We start from the raw sequence: 14,207 nt of genomic DNA on the forward strand, positions 1-14,207 counted from the left end.
CCTGCGATGCATTAATTTGCGCGACACTGGCACGCTCACCGGAGATCATGAAACTTAACAGCTTAATTGGTGACCAGTACAAGCGGATTGCTTTGATATCAACTGCGTTACGAAACTACGTCGATACTTGAGTCTCACTTTAGCTAATATGCAACAGCGGCTAGCACTCGCCGCATCCTGATCGCAAGCAAGAGCCCACTAGCGCATCGAAGCAGCCGTGTTTTCGAGTTCTTATCGTTAGGATAAATACGAGCTGTTTTGGCACGTACTGGAATTGAAGTTCTCAGCCTGTGCGTCACGGATGGTGACGATGGCGTCGCGGATGATCTTAACTAAGACTCGCCGCAACGCAGCCGATAACCCAAACATATGGGCGTTAAAAGTTGTTCACCAGTACTGCAAACGTGGGCATAAAGTATCGCTCAGTCGCAGCGCCAGTCGCTCGCTGCTCGATTTTCCAGCCTTCCGAGTGAAGGTCGCAAGCTGTTGAGCCAATCAGTGAGCCAGCCGGAGTGAGCGAGGCGAGCTTTCGGGAACGACGCCGCCCGCGGGCGCGCCGGGCAATGAACTACGCGCTCTACCCCCTGGCTGCCCTAGTCGTCTCTAAGCCTAGCCGGTTTCACATCGATGCAGCAGCTGAGTGCACTTCGAAACTGGCTAGCGCTGAGGTGCTGCTCTCGTCATCTTTTTACTGTGAATCTCGTCTCATAGTAAAACAAAGATATGCTCGGTTTCCGCGACACCTTCAGGAGCGGAGCCAGCTGAGGCCAGGAGAGCTGCGATTGAGCAGCAGCAATTAAAGGCGCCGTGGGGAGACATTTGTTTGTATTACTGTTATCGCTTCTACCAACGACTCGATATTGGCCAACGATACTCCATCCGACGGCTTAGTATGGACTTGAACAAACATTACTGTCGCATTTTTCTGACGCTGGCGGCCGGTATTTAGGCTGGCATGCCGTGCCCGTACGTTATCATGTCGCTCAACTGTATGGCCGTGATGCACATCGAAACCCCCAGACATCCTCCTTTTCGCTCAGATTGTCATAGCACACAGTCACTCTGGGACCAGAGTAGTTTAGAGGACCGAGCGCGGGTGCACAGGAGCTAGACTGTGTCAAAGTAGGCGAAACTCTTTAAAGCGCGCTGTTGACGTCAGTCCCAAAACTTTATTCTCATTTCGACCAAGAATCAAATCGGTTCAAACTCTCCGGCCGCCGCATTTCACCTTCGGCTGCATACGCTGTTGTCTATATTTAGCGGCATTTTCCTGTCACCGTCATGAAATTTTCAGTGAAGGCAATGAACGACGTCGTAAAGTATCTTTTTTTGCTATTTTATGATAAGCACCACGTCACTGCCGCTAAAAAAAAATTCTCCGCCAACACTGCATTAGTGTGTGACTTAAGAGCATTAGCTACGAGAGCTTCAAGTGTTTAGATCGGGGTGCTCAGCAAACGTGGAGAAGACAAAATACAAACATCTGAGGGCGTTTCGTTTCGGAAACATTCGTTATAAGATACAAGCAGCGTCATCTACTTCAAAGATTTTGCTCTACTATTGCGATTCACAGCCACCTTCCCTATATCCGGTATGTTTCCTCCTTATATATCAGTTAACGAATTGTATAAACGTGTGCATTACAACAAGACGTATTGTTTGACCGCATCCGGAACCCTCTGCGAGAAACGATTAGGCCATATGGCTGTCTGGAAGTCCCCGGAATGCACGATTTGGGGGCGAAAAGGTCGTCGGTGCGAATCTCACACATATTTTGGGCTTCATCTAAATATTTATTTTATCCTCAGGAACATGACAAGTCAAATGACACCACTTCGATCGTTATGCGTCAAACGGGCGGCCCCCAAATTTGTTGCAAATGGGGGTCCCCAGCGTTCCACTTCGATAGCCGCTATACTGGCGTAGGTAAAATGGATCGAAGGTATCTGTGACAACTGAGGCTCTACGCGCCCGCTGTTGCTATGTGATATAGTGTGGTAACTGTCTTGGCCAATTTGACCTTCCCTGCCGACAGACGTGTCCTTGACAAACGTAAGTAGTAAGATCTGACGCTCTTAAAACTGAAACGCGGAAAAATGATATCGGGGTTCCTTTGAACATTTATACAGAGAACTGCGTGCATGTACACACATGCTGCCTTTGTGTAGCCGGATAGTTATGGCCAGTAATTTTCCCTGATTGACGATTAACGACATTCTTTTCCGCGATGCATAGAAGTGTCCTTGGCCTTTTCTGCGCATGTAGTAGTAGCGGTACATTATGTTGCATGGCTTGAACATGTCACAGAAGCCATGAGGACACTGACTTTCAGTAGCGCCATTCGACTTCCGCGCACCTATTGGTGTGCAGGCGCTGTCGTGGCTGCAGCTACATGCCGCCACCGCAAGCGCGTGCGGATACGCAGGCAACGCTGGCTTCGTCGCTTGTGCATTACAGCTCTTTGGCCTTTCAAAGCCGCATTATACTCTTGAGCATGCACTACTTTCGTCACATTGTCATGTGGGAACAGAAGGGAATTAGGTGAGTGCTCGAGCAGTGCCTCTCCTCTAAGCCAATTCTCGTTCGGTGGAGAGCCAGGTCGCGGGAAGCGAGTTGAAAACTCGATTCGCCAATGTGAATGAGCGCTTCATTTCGCTCGGTGCCCGTCACCAACAGATCAGAGCACCTCGCATCCTCTTCGCGACTCGCCACAGTGAACGCGCTTTGAAGCATCTTTGGTCAATTTGGTCCTATCGCTGTCACACGACAGCATGACAGTATTTCTAGAATTCTGCAGTAAAACAATTACCCTCACCAGGAATATGTCGTATGACACATCCCAAGATAGGTATCTATCACGCGGCACAATCCGCGACAGGTATCTGTCACGCAGCATATCCCACGACAAGCTGTTGTGTCGCGCGACAGGCCGCACGACAGGTACTTTTGTCGCGTGAAAAGAGGCGCAATAGAAGTCTGTCGCGTGACTGAACCCCCGACAGGCAACTTTGCTGAGGCATGCAATCTCTGTCGCGCGGCACGACTCCCTCTGTCGCGCGACAGTACCTGCGACAGAAACCTGTCGCGCGACAAATGCTCCGACAGGGACCTTCATCGCACGACAAAATGCAGGAAAGATGTCTGTCGTGCGGCAGAACCTGCTACAAACAACTTTGTCGCGCGAAAGAACCCACGACACGAAGCTTGTCGCACGACACAAGGCACGACAAGACAGCTTGTCTTGCGACACAAAATTGTGTCGCGCGTTTTGATCGGGTGGGGATTTTAACGCTCATTCCCCTTTTTGGGGAAGCGAGCGCTGTGGCTCTATTGGACAAATAATCGAAGGTTTTATCCTTACAAGTAATGTATCTCTTTTAAATGCTGAAAAGGCCACATACTGCTCCCCTACGTCGGGGAAAATGACCTGTTTATATTTTTCATTTACTTCACCTTCTGTTTTTAACGATTTTAAATGGGATGTCATTGACAACCCATACGGTAGCGGTCACCTCTTTGTACTAATCTCTTTAATATCTCCACCGGAAATAATCCCCAGAAAACCGCGGCGCTGGAAGCTGCATCTAGCAGACTGGGAACGTTTTAGAGAAAAAGCCATTTTACAAAATATAGATTTAGAAAACCTGACCATCGATCAGATAAACAAAACGTTCATCAATTGTATCGTAACGGCTGCAGAATTAACTATTCCGCAGTCTTCTGGAGTATTGCGACAAAACCACAAAACGTGGTGGACAAAAGACTGAAAGGAAGCAAAAAAAAACAGCAAAATAGAGCTTGGGGTAAATTTCGCAGTTATCCGACACATGAAAATCTCGTATATTTTAAAAAGGCAAGAGCTAAAGCTCGGTACATCGGTCGCATTGCCGAAAAAGCTTCATGCAGAGTTATGTTTCATCTATAAACAGTGAAATCACATCTAAAAAAATGTGGGAGCAGGTTCTAAAACTAAAAAAAAAACAGCTTCCCGCTGTTCACAATTCCTCATATGACAACACCTGGCACAAAAATAAGCATATGGAAACAGGCAGACATTTTGGGTGAACACTTCGCTGCAGTTTCCAGTTCATCGCAATATACGCAGTCATTTAAAAAACTCAAAAATGTAACCGAAAAACGAAGACTTCCAATAAATGAAGGTGAAAAAGAAGAATACAACAATTTAATTACGCTCCAAGAAATAAACACAGTACTGTCTGCCAGAAAGAAAACAGGTCCAGGAGCCGGCGAAATACACTATGAAATGCTCGCCCATCTTCCTGAGCCTGCCGTAGAAGCACTTTTAAGATCCTTTAACAAAGTGTGGGTTACGGGGAAAATACCTGAAGCTGGAAAAAAAACTATTATTGTACCGTTTCTTAATTCTAATAAACCTCCAACATCTCATAGCAGTTATAGACCCATAGTCCTTACCAGTTGCATCGCCAAATCCTTTGAAAGTGTCCTGAATATAAGAATAACTTTCGACCTTCAATCCTGCGAACTTCTAGATATCCATCAATGCGGTTTTAAAAAGGGATGCTCCACAACAGATCACCTAGTCCGTCTCGAAAATACTGTCAGAGAAGCTTTTATTAACAAACAATGCTGCCTTGCAGTCTTTTTCGATTTAGTAAAAGCTTATGATACAACATGGAGGTTCGGGATTCTCCAAGACTTAGCTGAGCTTGCCATCCGTGGCAGAATTATGAACTCCCTTAAAGACTTTTTGTCTAACCGTTCATTAATGTCCGCCTGGGCTCAATGCTTTCGAGATATTTTATTCAAGAAAATGGAGTACCTCAAGGCTGCATATTAAGCACTACCCTTTTTGTTGTAACAATGAACTCTCAGAAAAATAATCCCGAGGTCCGTTATGTATTCAGTCTATGTAGACGACCTTCAAATAGCTTGTACGTCCTCCAATGCACAAAATTGTAAAAGACGAATACAATTTACAATAAATAAACTGGCAGCATAGGCGGATAAAACTGGTTTCCGGTTTTCCCCACAGAAATCAGTGGCAATTCCGCTCTCATTAAAACGAGGATTACAGGCAGATCCGACCCTACATCTGAACGACACCGAGTTGTCCATAAAAAATGAGCACCAATTTTTAGGTATAACATTTGGCAAAAAACTCACTTTCCTGCCTCATAATAATGCATTAAAAAAGAAAACTTCCCGATCACTGAATATACTCAAAGTCCTTTCACGTAAACACGGGTTGTGACAGGGCAAGCCTTCTGAAAATCTACCGCTATGTGGGACGATCCTGCTAAGACTATGGCAGTATAGTATATGATTTAGCTAGGCCATCGTATTTGAAACGACTCGACCCAGTGCACAATTTAGGATTACGGCTTTCAACTGGTGCTTACAGGACGTCACCTATAAACAGTCTTTATGTTGAAACCAACGAGCCGTCACTTACAGACAGAAGAGCCATGCTCACATGCTCATACATTCTAAAAATTCGTTCACTGCACAAACATATTTGTTACCCCATCGCTATAGAGTGCCCATCTAGAGTACTCTTTAAGAATAAACCGCAAGCGACCCGTCCACTGCTCTTACGATTCGAAGACATATGCCAGAACCTTGGCGTATTAGACATATTTCCAAGCATTTCTCAAAGACGAGGTCCACTTTCGCCATGGTACAACTTTCCGGAAATCTGTGATCTTACTCTGACACTTCCTTAAAAAACAAATTCCGCAAGAACATATCATACAAGAATTCCTCACGCTTTAACAAAAATAAAGTAATTACGCAGCTTCTTATATAGACGGTTCAAAAACAGGCGCTTACGTTGGAAGTGCAGCGGTACACGGGAATAGGAATAAAATAGTAAGACTTCCACAGTGTGCTTCAATCTTCACTGCGGCATGTTACGCTATCTGTGTAGCCATAGAAAAAAATAGTAAATGAAAACCTCACCAACAGTATTATTTACGCAGACTCGCTAAGTGTGCTCAGAGCCATTTGTTCTAGAAATGCAATACCCCGCTGCTTGGCGACCTCATACACAACATTACAACAGCCCTAGCTCAAGGAAAATACATGACTCTGCTGGGTACCAAGTCACGTCGGCATAAAGGGCAATGAAAGAGCAGATTTGTGTGCTGCTCATGCTTGTGGCAAGGAAATAAAGAATGCAAATGTGCGCTATAGTGCGTTATAAAGATTGCATGAAATTACTACAGTAAAAGGCAAGGAAAATTTGGCAGTCCACTTGGGACAGCGAAGTAAATAACAAGCTACACTTATTAAAACCAGTGCTCAGTGAATGGAAGTCATGTGTGCATCAGAAACGTTTCAACGAAGTCATTATCTGCCGCCTCCATATAGGCCACACACGCATTACTCACAACTTCCTGCTAACAAAAGAAGACAAACCAGTTTGTACATGTTGAGATGAACTTACAGTCAGTCACATTTTAATTTCATGTTCAAGACTGAAAAAGCTACGGAAAAAGTGCTTCTCTTCATTTTATAACCAACGCATTCCCTTTCATCCATCGCTGCTTTAAGGTGGTAAAAATGCAATTGTGGACATGTCCAGCGTTTTTAGATTTTTAACAGAAGCTGGTGTTTTTAAAAATATGTAAAACATGACCCATCACTTTGCCTGATGAACCTCAGCCATTCCAGAAAAAAGGGCCGAGGTTTTTTTTATTTTGGTTGGGGGCCTCCAGTCCTTGCCCAGCCAAGTACAGCTGACGAGGGTACCCATCCTCCTTTGAAACATTGAATATCATGTTTGGCTCTCAATACTGGGCAGAAGGGTATAACTTTTTAGGCATTATACACCACCATATCTTTTATACCTTTGTAAAAATCTACAGAAAACAATTTCTTACACCTTGAGTTTGGCGCATGATAGCCTAGTCGCTTATGCGCCATTAAATTCAACTCAACTCAATCGCCGCCTAGCGCCATCTATCAGAGAAATTACGATGCACGTGTAATCATTGTCAATTTATAGCCCCTCTAGATACGCCCCAACCAGAATTTGCTTCCTTTGGGGTCTCAAGGTGGGCCTAGAATTCGGCTTGCGGTGCTATGGTAACGATTCAATTTGTAATTGCATGTATAGAATGTTCACCTATTATGTAATTGTGGTTTTATTTCTATACCACAAGCCATAAGTTTTCATTTGCCTACCAAATTCAGTATACAACTGTCCCCGGATGGGTGCCCGTTTTTGTCGGAGTATATATAGCGAAGCGAATGTATACATGTATAGCGGTCCCGTAGCGGGACAGTTTTCTTACCCGTGAAAGTAATTTTTGAGGATAATGAAATACAATGGACAGATACCAAATTAATTCGACAATTTGAACTAATGCTAGGTAAGGTGCGAGTCAGGCCTAAAGGAAACAGAGGACGCAAACCCAAGATTTGGTGCGATGAAGAGGTCAAGAAGGCCATATAGAAACGTCAGGAAGCGTTCAGATGACACACATATTCCAAGAGGGGGGAACCGGAAGCTGGAAGTAGACGACAGTAGGATACCTTCGTAAAGTGTGGAAGAAGAAGCATCCTATTTGATCAATGAGAAAATTAAAAAAAGGTGCCCAATGGATGTCGAAAATTTTGGAAGCATCTAAATCCCATGAGTAATAAGACAATCGACGAAAGGTTTATCGTTACAGATCAGGGTATTTGGCTAAATGGAGATGTAGCAATGGAACATACAGAAACGAAAAAAAAAATGTTGCGCGTAATTTTTCGAGAAAGGATAGACCGGTTACGGCAATTGTTTCGAATTGGCAAAGAGAGTGGGAAAGGGCAGAGGAGAAATTTCCTTGTCGTATATCGAGAGGACTAGATGGTATTCCAATTATGTTAATAAAGAACATTGGACCAAAATCGAAAGAAGCATTAATAGAGGAAGCGAGAAAATTAGTAGTGGATGGCAAAGCCCCCGATGGATGGCAGGATAAAAATGATATATAAGAGTGTGGGGGACAAAGTTGGCAGAATCAGCCATCCATAACAGTGACATCTGTGGTATACAGGACGGTGATGCAGATTATAAAGTACAGACTACAGGCTTGGGTGGACAAAAAGGGGGAGCTGGGAGAGCTACAAAATGGGTTCTGGAAACAGATGAGATTGGAGGACAATCTGTTTTCATTGATGGAGTGTAACCGAGGCCCCTATGGCTAGCATTTCTTGATATCAGGGAAGCGTAGGACAACGTTATTCGAGAGGATTTGTGGCACATACTGAGCACATTGGATGTGGAAGATTGAGTAATTAAACTTCTCGAAGACATACAAAATGCAAGAGAGTGTTTGCAAAAATGGCAAAAACTGTATCAGGGTATGCAGCAGAGGCTTAGGCAAAGATGTCTGCTGTCTCCTTTGTTGTTCATGTTGTACATAGAAGGGTTGGAGACAAAACTTGGGAACAGCAGATTAGGCTTCAACCTTTTCTTTTTCAACCCAGGTGAATGAATTAAACCCTCATTACTGGGGCTAATGTACGCGGATGATATAGTGCTAATAGCTGACAGCAAGGAAAATTGGCAGAAGTGTATAGACATCTGTGGTAAAGAGAGAGATAGATTAGGTTACAAGTTCAGTAAGGAAAAATCTGGAGTCATCATATTTATTGATGAGGGCGATGATCATAGAATGTCGGAGTTCACGCTAGAAGTAGTGGATGAGTACAAGTATCTTGGGGTGCGCATAAATAAGGGTGTGGAGTATATGGCAGAGCATGAAAAATACGTAATGAATAAAGCTAGTAGGATTGCAGCTGTTATGAAAAACTGGGGACTGTGGATTTACAATAGGTACGAAGTGGTAAGAGGTATCTGGAAAGGGGCGATGGTTTTTAGTCTGACTTTCGGCAATGCGGTCGTATGTATTTATTTATTTATTTATTTATTTATTTATTTATTTATTTATACATACTGCAGCGCAATTATGCGCTATGGCAGGAGTGGGAAAACACACAAAAAATGCAAGGAAACAAAATGCAGCAAAATGTACAAAGTAAGCACTACAAAAAGTTAAAATCACAAATTAAATATCAAACAAGAAAGGAAACTGTTAACGACAGGGTAAGAATACACAGCTATTATGCGTCTTCAACGGCAGTTACAAAGTTTTGAAATGGACAAGAACGAATGGACCCGGGTAGAGAATTCCAGGCTTCTATTGAACGGGGAAAAAAACTGAATTTGAACAAATTAGCATGCGCAAAATACGGTATCAAATTAAGCTCGTGATGACTTCTTGTAGATGATAATGATGCAAAGTTAATGTAGTGGTTAGCTGACAGCCTTACTGAGGAATTGACGACACAATGTAAGAATTTTAATGATTCAGTGTGGCGACGGACAGACAGCGTGGTTAAATTCAATGAGAGAAGTGTAGAAGAGGGTGAGAAATCGTGATCATAACGATGACATATAAAACGCACAGCTTTCTTCTGGACTGCTTCTAACATGTTAATTTCGAATTGCTTGTACGGGTTCCACACTACAGCTGCGTAATCAAGAACAGGGCGGATTAGAGATTTATACAACAGTAGCTTTGTGTCTTTTGGTGAATTGGGTAGCGTGCGTCGTAGATAACCTAGTTTTTTTAGTGCTTTATTACATACGTAATCAATGTGTTTAGACCAAGACATGCTATGCGTGAATATGACACCAAGATATTTGTACTGCGAGACCCTATCCACCACACGGCCATTGAAAGAGTAACTAAAATGGGAAACGGAAGATATGTTACAAAAAGACATGAGGACGGTTTTGTCCAAATTAATTCTCATTTGCCAGGTACTACACCAACTACAAAACATAGCAAATGACTCTTGGAGGTGGCGATGATCATTAGGGCCATTAATTACTTCGTATAAAACGCAGTCATCAGCGTAAAGACGAATGTTAGAAAAAATGTTATGCGGCAAGTCATTTATATATATTAAAAAGAGTAGTGGTCCAAGGACGGAGCCTTGAGGCACACCTGACGTTACATCAACAGCAGTAGAATGAGAAGAATTATAGGATACGAACTGGGAACGAGATGAGAGAAAGCTAGAAATCCAATCAACCAAGTGAGGATTGTTTAGTATAGCATTTAGTTTAGCAAGAAGCTTGGAATGTAGAACAGTATCGAATGCTTTCGAGAAGTATATAAAAATGGCATCAACTTGGTTACCGACATCGAGGTTATGTAATATATCATGAGCAAATTCTGTTAATTGTGTTACCGTACTAAAACCGCGCCTAAACCCATGCTGAAAGTTAGATAGCAAATTATTGGATTCAAGAAAAAGCATGATGTGTTTATGAATGATGTGTTCCAACATTTTGCATGACTGTGATGTCAATGAAATCGGTCTGTAGTTCGACAAGCACTGTCTATCACCAGATTTGAAAAGAGGGAGCACTTTGGCTAATTTCCAAGAAGAAGGAACTGTAGCGGATGATAAGGACTTGTTGAATATGATGGTCAGATATTTCGAAGACCACATGGAGTAACGAACCAGGAACGCATTATGTATTCCATCCGGGCCGGTACATTTCTTAACGTCGAGGTTTAAAACAAGATTTAGGATGCCATCAGTGTTTATGACAGTATCACTGATTGCTGGAGAAGAAATTATATTAGTGAGTGGCGGAATGACGTTGTTATCCGGAACGAACACCGAGTTAAAATATTTGTTGAAAGTATCAGATATTACAGCAGGCTCACTGATGACGTCATTATCTAATCTGAACGAAGTGGATGAAGTGTCACGAGGTAAGATGGATGACCAAAATTTTCGGGGGTTAGTTTTTAACAGATCGCGCAGGTGGACACGAAAAAAGAAATCCTTGGCCATGCGCAACTTAAGATTAAGTTCTTTTTTTGCCTTGTGAAATCTCTCTCTTGGTCAGTGTTTCTTTGCGCTCTTCAACCACCATTATGCAGCAGGACTAATCTTGCACCGATATCTATTTTGTATCCTAATTTACGAAGCATTATACCCAAGCGCAATGATATATGCAGCCTCGTATCTCATATTCCTCTAGCGATCTGGTTTTGCAACCTTTACCTGTAAAGATTCGAGACTGATTTATTTTATTCTCTAAAAATAAATCCCCAAAACAAATGTTGGTGCTAGGGTGCCTCGATGCGCGCGCCCTCTCCGCCGCTCCGTGCAGGGTGGAGCCATCCTTTGACAGGGTCAGTGCCGCCGCCGCGGAAGAGGGCAGCCATATTTGAGCCCACTCCTCGCTTCCCCACGGGCCGGTTGCACGTGCGTGGTCGCGCGTCCGCCCGGTCGCAGTTTTCTTCGGTTTCAAAACTCGCAAGATGCCTGGCTGTTGCGTGCCACTGTGCTCAAACCACTCCAGAAATGGCTGGAGAATGTTTTCATTCCCAAGAGACCCTAAAAGAAGGCTCCTCTGGACGGTGAAGATAAAGCGGGACAAATGGCAGCCTGCAAACTCTTCGCGCATATGCAATGTAAGTACAGTGATTATTTGGACGGTTGCGATTTTTTGTAGTTATGTCTGTCGCTGCAGGTTTACATTTAATATGTGCGCTGGAAGTTGTGTTAGTGTTCCTGGAAAGGCTGTAACTACGCACGCTACGTGACTACATCTTTTATGAAACATATATAAGGAGGAATTATACAGCAGGTGAGTGGCGGAAAATCATTTTCATAACTCGCAGGTGTGGACATGGATTTTGTATTTCTGTGCACAGGCTAATAAACACAACTAACGGTAATATTAGTTATATACAGTGAAGCGTTGCAGAAGCACTCGGCATTTATGCAATAACAGACTGCTTGCTTGTAGTCGGTTAGCTTAGAGCCGACAGGTTCTTGATTAATTTTTCAAATGGCCCTAAAAGCAAACGCATCAAGAGACATGCGTCAGAAGCGTCAGAAACTTTGACAATAGTTTTGTAGAGTTTTTATTTGTTCCAAGGCTGTTTGACGAAGCCAGGAATTAGTTACTTTTGGTAAAACTCCCGTGAATGTGAGCTTTCGTATATAGTAGCTTCGCTAAGAACTTGTTGCTTCTATCTGGCATTTCTAACGTTGGCGCAGTTATTGTGCAGTGCCGGCTATTTCCCTTGTGCGCAGCCATTATTAGTCTGACTTTTAGGATTTGATAAATGCAGCTGCCGAGTGTGCGCGACTCCTTAACATCGCTGGAGCAGTGCCAGAACTTGTGTATCTTTCAAAAGGGGCATTTCTTTCTGTTTGTACTACATACTGGACGCCTGAATTAATTTTCTTATGCAGGCCCATTTCGAAGACAACTGCTACGAGAATCACCGCGCGGATGGAAGGAAGCTGCTAAAGTCAAACGCTGTTCCAACCATTTTTTCGTTCAGACGTAAGTTGCACTATATTTTATTATTGATGGCAAATATGATGTGCATCACTGTTGTGACTCATGAGTTAGAATAATAGTGCTTAAAATCTGGCCTTCTAAATGCAGTACCAATTGCATTACCAATTGCAATTTTAAAACTTTGTCATTGAAATTGTGCCTGTTGCCAAATGTTTGGGAGTGCTCTTTGAACAGCACACGTCTTGGGATCTGCAAGTAGATACAATCATTAGGAAAATATCCAGAGTATCCGGAGTACTTTCTAAATTGGGACATTGCCTCCCTACATGTGTAAAACGCTTTATATATAACTCTCTTTTTATGTCAATAATAAACTACTGTTATTTAGTCTGGGGGACAACCACTTTATCAAACATTAATCAGTTACATATAATACAAAAGAAGGCTGTTCGAGCGATCATGAATGTCCCATACCTTGCTCATTCCGAACCACTATTCAGAGAGTTAAAATTAGTGCCGCTTCCTGAACTTTATCACCATACTCTCAGAAAGCGTTATCAAACAGGTATCAGAAAGAAAAACAAAACTCTTGAAATTATATCGAGTCTAACACTAAACAGAAATGTTCGGGACACTCGCTATCACGAGACTTGGGAGGTTCCGTGTAACCGCACAAAATATGGTGACCAGATGCTGCGATTTCAAGTGCCGAAATTACTTAACTGATTACGCACACATATATATATATATATATTTTTTTCAAGTTACAACGCGTTCGCCTCTGTGTTTTTTGCACTTATTTATTGACTGTTTGTTCAGATGTGTGGTGATATTGTTACTTTCCTATCATTATTTTTTGTATGCAAAGTGTTACCTGCCTAGTTTTTTTGCACAAGTTCTTTTCATTGATTTCATGTCTTGCTCATATCTAATGTATATTTGCACTGCTGTGTCGCTGTCAAGAAGACGGTCAGTGGGCGCTGCCAAGCCCTATTTTTGTGGCTTTTTGCCCACTGTCCGTGACATCAGTGTCTGTGGGTATTGATGTTGAAATAAATTGGAATTGGAATTGAATTGGAATTGGAACTTTTCAAGCTTAAAATTTTCGCTTTTAGGTTATGGTTCGCGCAGCTATGAAATAACTGCCGACACTGAGCAATTCTGACGAACTTCACTCATTTCTGCTCTTGCATTTCCTTTTGTTTGTGCAGCTATGGTCCACCACCAAAGAAAGGCTCCTAAGGAGAGAGGCACACCCGCTCTACCAACTACATCAAACTCAACAGTGCAGGAACAAGGACCTGGCGTTTTTGCGGATTGCGATGAGCCTGGGGGAACGAACTTAAGTGAAGAGGTTGTCTATCAGCCTAGCGATGGACAAACAGAGCAAAATGAAGGCTGCGATGCACATTCATCCAGTAATTGTTGCGCTCAACTGAGAAAACAACTGGAAGATGTGAGAAAGAACCACAGACAACTTCAAGAAGTGCATAAAAAAGCCAACTTGACTATTAACTCTCTTAGAAGGTGCGAAAGCTAAAAAGCGCCGTAGAGCACTTTAAAAAAAGGATAAAATTTTTAAATAAAGATCAAGTTCGTGCACTTTCCCGAAAAAGCAACAAGGGAAGCATCTGGTCGCCGCAGACTATTAAACAGGGGCTTCAACTGAAGTTTTCTTGTGGGAAGTCTGGTTACAGAACTCTCAGACAGCTCGGCTATCCACTTCCGGCAGAAAGAACTCTATCTCGTCGCCTCCACTGGCTCAAGTTCTCACCAGGAATTCTTACAGACGTTGTAGAACTTCTCCAAGCGAAGGCACAAGGCATGGAAGATGTAGAAAAAGACTGCGTCCTCTTTATCGATGAGATGGAGATTGCCAGAGGGTTGACCGCGC

At 43.0% G+C, this 14,207-nt stretch overlaps 1 protein-coding gene across 1 annotated transcript in view; it reads right to left on the reverse strand.

Annotated features, from left to right (window-relative positions):
- LOC144098221 (calcium-activated chloride channel regulator 3A-1-like) overlaps nt 1-14,207 on the reverse strand; it is a 1,385,444-nt gene that overhangs the window by 1,357,446 nt on the left and 13,791 nt on the right. The gene's annotated exons all lie outside the window — the stretch shown is intronic.

The sequence above is a fragment of the Amblyomma americanum genome, chromosome 7 (genome assembly GCF_052857255.1).
Source record: "Amblyomma americanum isolate KBUSLIRL-KWMA chromosome 7, ASM5285725v1, whole genome shotgun sequence".
In the NCBI taxonomy this organism is placed as follows: Eukaryota; Metazoa; Arthropoda; class Arachnida; order Ixodida; family Ixodidae; genus Amblyomma; species Amblyomma americanum.